This window comes from Ptychodera flava, chromosome 9, assembly GCF_041260155.1.
Source record: "Ptychodera flava strain L36383 chromosome 9, AS_Pfla_20210202, whole genome shotgun sequence".
Lineage (NCBI taxonomy): Eukaryota > Metazoa > Hemichordata > Enteropneusta > Ptychoderidae > Ptychodera > Ptychodera flava.
The window spans coordinates 28,151,240-28,159,347 of record NC_091936.1 but is presented as its reverse complement, the minus strand read 5'-3'; the positions used below and the strand labels follow the sequence as shown (position 1 = coordinate 28,159,347).

Below are 8,108 nucleotides of genomic sequence, written 5' to 3'. Positions count from 1 at the left end.
AGCGTGACCGTGCCAAGTGACATGTCGGCGACTGCGAAACTTTTTAAAAAAACATTGAGCCTTGTATGGTGCATTGTCTACCACAGAGTTTACGATTAGGAAATCGGGGTTATTTCTCTTTAAAATATGTACTGAATGACTGGTTATCCCCATTAACGGGTCGACTAATCCCAGTATATGTTTACAGTCAGGGCTTCAGTGGTTATAACTACATCAATCTACCGCAAGTATCAACAGAATAAAGCGTGGAATATAATTTTGATGCTGGATGGAAAAAAGAAACAGATGAATATAACATGAAAGCTTATATTGAGACAATGCATCAGATTCAATTAACTCCAACCATCTCCAAAACTAGTTCAACATTAACGTTACATTAACGATCAAGAGACCGTATTCTCGATTTTTAATGCACAGAGATGCCGAAATCTTTTCTATATGTTCATGTTATAAACCATGAAAACAGCTAGTACGAGAACCGTATCAAAAATTTGAATATAACGTACTTACGGGATATTGCTTATTTAAGTTTCGCCGAATCATTGTTTTCACAATTCCGATACATAAAGAAAAATAAAAATAATGTTCTATGGGTACATCTAGAAGTGGTTTAAGTATATATCCCCGTTCGAACATGATTTTAAAATATATTCCTAGATCTAACGTAATTAAGTGTGAATAACTCAAGATAAGTTAAATGTGCAAAACCAAAAATTAATGACTTTTGTTTACTTTTCTATGTTCTATGTAATCAAGAAATATTGTATTTAGAAGATTGGTAGTTTCTAGTTGCTTTTTGCTAACTTTAAAGCACGGTTTTTAGATTTGGTATACTCGCACTTTTTTGTCTCTACAGTGCTCGCGTTTTCAATGTTTGGCATGGACGGTGCATCAAATACGGCTTCAACTTCAACGATTGACGATGCAAATGGTCGTCAAGTAAAACAAAACGTTAAAAAACAATTTTTAAAGACAATGACTTTTCCCTTTGAAATCCTCTGACTTTTCCTTCATGATGTACAAAATAGTTATTTCAAGTAATTGTAGACGTACAAAACCATGTCATATTTGCTGCATAGCGAGGATAGAATTTGGTTGCTCTACATGTAACGGGGGTTTGCATACGGAAAACGAAAATGCTTCGAGACATATATCCAATGCATACTGTAAAATGTCAAATGCATATCACCGTTACATGTAGAGGGACTGTGGTTTGATGATAACTTCCCTTCTACACAGTGCAAATTTCACCTTGCGTCGCAGTTAACGGTTCGGACAAAGGCACCTGCGCCAAATATAGTTCGCAAATGTTTGCTTGCTATATGATAAGCTTGAACGGTGATATGTTTTTGAACGCATGGACGCCGTTCAACGGTAAGTGTGTTAAAGGCTAGAACACATGATGCGCGCTTGTTGAACACCTTTAATTTTGGGCGTTCACGGGGTGTTCAAGCCTTGAAATAACATTACAGACCATTGATATTCAGTAAAATTATTTTATTCTAAAAATACACAAAACATTTCGAGAGTAAAATACAATGATTTACTGTAAAATGGGTAATTAACATTGCAACTTTGTATATAAAGTTTGTCAGACGAAAAAACCAACAGTGTTAACACCTTCCTATCAAAAACATAAGCAATAAAAATCACCATATTGTGGATTACGTTTTATGTTTATACTTGTATAAAACTTACAAAAATCATCTGAAAAAGCTCAAAATTTGGCTTATTTATTGTCTTGAAAAGACGTATATGTATGAAATGCATACTCCATTTTTGTAAGATGGTTTCTTAAAAGACATTTCCTCTTATATAGACAATAGTAAATTTTGAAGAAAAAAGAAGTTAGTCAAGGCTTCTCTGGTGCACATGGTATATAGTTGTCCACACTTAAGTAAACACAGCATGTCAAGTTTTCAAAGTGTCACAGTAAGGCCAACATGCAGAAAGTGGGGAAAGTGGGTCCTTGGCTAGGTAAAACCTATTTTCTTGTCCAACAAAGTCCTTCATAAACAAAAAGGTTTGTTCGTTTGTAATATATTTAAATAAACCCTGAAATAAATGGGTGACATTTCAAAAATATACTTCTCAGAAATTTAAAACATATTCGTAAAGACCTTTCAAATTCTGATGTACCCTGCTATTAATTTTTATACAATTTTTTTTTACCAAAAATGGTACAAATCACCCTTAAAATGAAAACAATGTACATTTCATCATAACTTGAATATATCACATTTTGGTAATCCCTAATGTCTTAAAAATGTCTGAAATGTCTTTAATGTCCTAGAAATACAAAGTTGCAAATTTCTGCATAATTTGAACAATCTGAAATAGACTATCAGTAGAGATCTACGTCCTAAATATCAAAGCTGTTCGATTAGCAGTTTTAAAAAAAGATTTTTTAAAGATTGTTTGACCAACAATGACAAAAATTGCCATGAAATATAAAAATTTGAATCACAACTAGCACAAATTTAAAGAAGGTCATTTTTAGGGACATGTTTACCAAATATTGAAGACGTCAGTAAAAGAGAAGAAGATTTTTGCCAAAAAATAGCAAAATTAGCCTCAAAAATATACATTTGCATATTTCATCATAATTTGAACATATCTGATTAGGGTAATCTCTTGGGACCTGTTATCCAAATATTAAAGGATTCGTACAGGCTGTTTTGAAGAAAAACCTTTGGATGTACAAATTTGAGGACAATGCTACACATCCACCTATTTAGCTGACAGCAAAGCTAAAAACCAGTTGCTAAGTACAAGAGACGTGTTGAGCTACAATACAAAATAATTTACGGTTTGGTAGCAGGCTATGATCAACTAAATGTTACAAGGGCATAAGCTTTCAAAGTACGTGAAATCTCCTTCATCAGATGCAAGGGGGATGAAAAATTGAAGCAGAAAGTGACAGAAAATTCAGAGTGAAAATTTCAGAAAAATCAGTAATTCAGAGTGGACATTTTTACTCTGAATGGTCTGTCGCTTTCAGCTTTAATTTAAATAAGGAAGACTACACGTCTGTGAAAGCTTATTCTCCGGCATTATTTAGTTGATCATAGCATGCTACCAAAGCTTAGATTAATTCAGGACAAAAATACAGAAATTTATCAAAATTCAGTTACTGACCCTTGGAAGTTTAAATCTACATTAGAGATGAACTGAGGTTCTCAAGCTTGTTTCCAGACAGCTATCTGTACACTCAACTTCTTCGTTATCTGTACCACCAGCTTCTATAACAACTCTTCGATTTTCAGTTAAATCCACTTTTTACATCCTGAAAAAATGCAACAATAGGTTATATGGCGAGATGAAACTTTAAATGAAAGACAAGGTGCTGATTAGGTTAAAGAAAAGGAGAGACTTTCATATACAGTGCCTCTGTCGAATACTGTTACAAAATATTTGCTGCTTCTTGTCATGAACTGATTAAAATTAAAAAGCCAAACTCTCATATGCTGAAACAATACATTGTATACTCTACGATGTTTAACTGATGTTTTACATGCGATTGTGTTTACTAAAAGACATGTGTTAGCTGTGATTACGCAGCGGTATACTATGCAAGGCGTATCGATCGCGCTCAGGTCAAAGGTTATCGCTTCAGTTGTGTTGCGATGACCCTCGACCCGAGGGAGATCGATCGATAGGCCATGGCTAAAATTACCACTGCGTAGTCACAGCTAGTTGTTGGTATAGCAGCCACTGAAAGAAAAAAGGTTTCTTCACGTAGTTAAGCTATTTCAAGGTACAATACAATTAATTTCAAAGGACGATAAAGAGATGCTTAAAAAAATCTAATACCTTTCACTATATCGGAGAGGAAACTTACCCTTTCTGGTCTTGCTTCCGCACGATCACGACTTCAGGGTGCGCTCACAAGAAAAATGTCGCAACTTCCGTTTTGATGCATCATGGGATAGGAAAAGACACCAAACTTGAACACCAACTGTTAACAAGTAGAACGCCTCTTGCACGCCGATGTTAAAATTAAAACGTTCATGGTGGTTTTCTGATTTTCTTTTCTAATTTTTAAACTTTCAACCCGTAATAAACGTGTAAAATTATTTTGTATACTTCCTTATTTAGAAAAAACATGCTTTCAGCAATTATAGGCCGTAAATATTTTTCACTTAGTGTGAAATTCGGTTACACCAAAATCCGTGTACTTTTGCCGGACAGCGAGGCAGTAGTAAATTTAAAGGGATAGTATCGGCAACTTTTGACCATTTTTTCCGCCCGGCCACATAATAAAAACCAAGCTAGATTATATCTATCCCACCCTAATTGCCGATTGACAAGGAAATAAGTCGAAACTAACACCCGATTGTGAATAACGAACGGTAATAAAAGTGTTTGCTGGCCTGACGCGCGGCGCTAGTGTTTACAAAATGTTAGGCGATCACGTGGTATGGAACACAAGGAGTGATGATATCACTAGCCACGCGAGAGCGGGATTTTAAACGTGATCACTGTAACAATGGAGACGGAGAGCGTCGTAAGTAATGCATATTTATATCCGACTTACGCACATGTGTATCTGTTTTGATTGTGATGTGTGATGTACGTCCACTGTTCGTTTGAATCCGGAGAGATATTTGTTCAAAGTCTTTTCTTCTGTTGCTTGAGCATGAGAATGTCTTTTACGATTCAAGTGGTGATGCATTAGGTCAGAGTAAAAAAAACAAGGTAATTTAGGCCTGGTGTGGCCGGACCCGGCATCGGCAGTCGATGCATCGCGCGAGCTAGCGCCAGGGCCCGAAACCACGGTCACCGCATCAAAAAGCCCGAAACGTCGAGCATTTTCCACCAACTATTCTTTACTTTATTTATTTACCAAAGTTTAAAACTAGTGCATGCATAATTCGGTAAGTTTGGTTTGTCATTTGTCGGCGAACAAGTCAACTATTTCAAGGTAAAGGTGACGATGCGATGCTGTACTTCAAAGTTGCAAAGGGATCGGGAATGGCTTACACTATATGGCCGCTGACACTAGTTGTGTAGGTACATTTGACGTTGAACTACATGATCCGCAGGAATTATTTTTTGAGCAAAATTTTGGTGGTATTTGTAGTTGAGTCATTACATTTGCTAACTCTGGTTACGTTTCCTAAATACCAAACCAATAAATTCAAACGTGCCACATTGTTTCTTCTACAGCGACCACTACAAGTACAGTATACAGTGAGCAGTGACAGTTCGCGAGCTCGGACGCGGGGCCCGGGTCACCATCAATCATTGATCAATGATCGTTCAGTGTAGATCGTTCAGTGTACAGCCGTCCGCGATGTGTACGGCCTGTTGCATCTGCTTATTTCCCTGAAAGAGTGTTTGCATTTTGGCTAACATTTCCATCGCTTGTATTGCCTATTTCAGTCTATTTTTAAACGCATGTTCTTTGTTTGCTTGTTTGTTTTTATGGGGGGATTCTTATAAAAATTTACTTTCGTCGCGAGCATCACCAATATCTGAATATGACAACAAAGTCAACATACAACACAAGTGTAGCCTACATGCATGGTTACAGAAATAAGATTATTTTGCAAATGAAACACAACTGCAAACTATAAGTCATGTGAAGAATTTATTTACATAAGTGACCAAAATTTACCCAGTTACCCGCAACTCAATTTGGTCTCACACGTTTGTAAATTTTCAGTGATTTTCGAAATGTTCAAGGGTTATGACTGTAAAGGCCAACATAAATATTTTACATCGCAGAACCACACAGTGGTGGACATGTGAATAGGCTTCCTTAGGATCAGATATTGCCAAACTGTCAGATACATTGTTCAATTGACAGGGACACTTGGTTTTACAAAATGCATGTACAAACACAGATTTATATAACTAACAAAAGATTTATGATTAGAAAGAATTCATTTGACTTGAGATAATCCCCCACCCGTTTTTTTTTATTTCACCTCAAACTGTTCATACATCAGGCAAAATTCTACCAACTAAAAAAAGTTTACTTTGGGCCAAGTTTTATTTATTGACAACTGACTAAATCTACAATTGTGACACATGTATTGCAATGTGTAATAAAGAGTCAGCAGTACGGCCATCCATGCATGTTTTTGATACTTAGCAAATAACTTCAATATCAATATTCACGCTCAACATCAAGTTTTGATTTGATTTGAATTCACTTTCAGACATCGTCTGTATCACCTGTTTCATCTAACTCAGAAAGTACATATGAAAGTGAATCAAGAAGTAGAGGCAGAGGACGGGGCAGAGGGGGAGGAAGAGGAAGAGGAAGAGGGAGAGGGAGAGGTAGGGGTAGGGGTGGAAGTGCTAGAGGTAGAGGTGGAACCAGAGGCAGAAGACGTAATATTCAGGGGAGTACACCACAGGCAACTGATGGCATCTAGCAGCTGGAAGAAAGGAAAACAATGCTACGTGTATGTACATAAAAATATATTTATTCAGAAATCCTGAAATAGTAAATAAAACACTGTAAACACAGGGTCTCCAAGTAATATTTGTATAGAAGTTATGAATATGATCAATAAATGTCTTATATTACCGGTAAGCTTGTTTTCATTATACGAACCTTACTGTTATTAGTGTGTGCCTATTACTTTACCCTAGCTATCTGTGTATAGTATTTCAAAGAAAACAGTCTATATCTGATAATTGCCCTCCCTAATCCCCTTCATCAATTTGTTCTGCCGATCACCGACGCAGGGTGGGGGTGGGGTGTGTGGGGACTTATCGCCCGAACCAAATACCTCGTTAGCAGATCATAAGGTAGTAGACGGACTAACTAGTGATAAGCCCCCACCTCCATCCCATATCAGTGATCGGCAGAACAAATTAATGAAGGGGATTAGGGAGGGCAATAAACAGGTATGGACTGTTTTCTTTGAAATACTATAAACAGCTAGGGTAAAGTAATAGGCACACACTAGACACAGGTACAGCTTGTACAATGAAAAAAGTTTAATACAAGACATTTATTGATCATACTCATAACTTCTAGACGAATATCGCTCGCGAGACTCTGTGATGTAACATGACAGTTTTGTCTGAGTACCACACAGGATAATCTTTTAAACATATTTGCACCTTTGTGATTGCAGGAACTTATTCAAGAAATGAGTACAGAAAGCAAAGACAACATTCTTTTGCAAATGGTTGATTACCATCCAGCTTTGGTGTTCAATTTAGTAAAACCCACAGTCTTACAGTCAGGATACCATCCACCTGAATCATCACAACATCCAAAATGGTGTATCTGTACACATTGCAGAGAAATGCCAACTGAACTGGAACGAGTATGCTGTGATAGGCTACCAGAAATGTGTATATCTCAACTAGCAGTAAGTCACTCTTTTTTTTTCTTTGAGAGATTACAGGCAGATAACCTGCCCTTGTAAAATGAATGCAACTGATACATGAATGCAATATGACAATAGCAACTTTTCGATATATTTGTTTGATAATTAAACAGTACCATTAGTAATGTAATTTTCACTAGACTCAGGCCCCTGCAAAGCATCATGTAAACTCAGTGGTATTTTTACATGTACTGATTATCATTGTCAGTCTTTACATTTGGAATTGCCTTTGCTAATCTGGAAACTTGACGGTAATCAATTTGTTTGCCTACTGTTGAATTCAAGTGCCAAGTTTACCTCTTCTGATTATCACACACCCCTTCCCAATTATGACAATGGTTTGGGTTTGGTGACTCAGGACTCTCTTGTAACAATTAGTCTATGGCATGACATGGTCATCTTGAAATAATGTCTACAGAAAAGAATTTAATAATGTGTAATTTTTTCAGGATTTCAGGCTCCTTGTACTGAATGAAGCTGTATTGGCAATAGCTAGAATATACAGAAGAGATGTGTTTGCGACAGATGATGGTGATGACATAAATCGTGCAAATCGCCATGCTGCATATCGGCAGTTCACCATGTGGAGACACGGATTTCTAGGTGCTGGAAATAGACGTATCATTCCCAGTTGCTGTGTTTGGTCAATCAGAGACAAGTACCCAGACTCTTTTGGCAATTACACAGGGTTTATGCCCTCGAGACTTGCCTGATTGTTTTTTATCACATATCCAGGAAACTATCACACAGTAA

General features: G+C 36.8%; 1 protein-coding gene across 1 annotated transcript in view; it reads left to right on the top strand.

The window, feature by feature from the left end:
- LOC139140564 (protein D2-like) overlaps positions 1-8,108 on the top strand; it is a 178,444-nt gene that overhangs the window by 74,428 nt on the left and 95,908 nt on the right. The window lies entirely within an intron of this gene.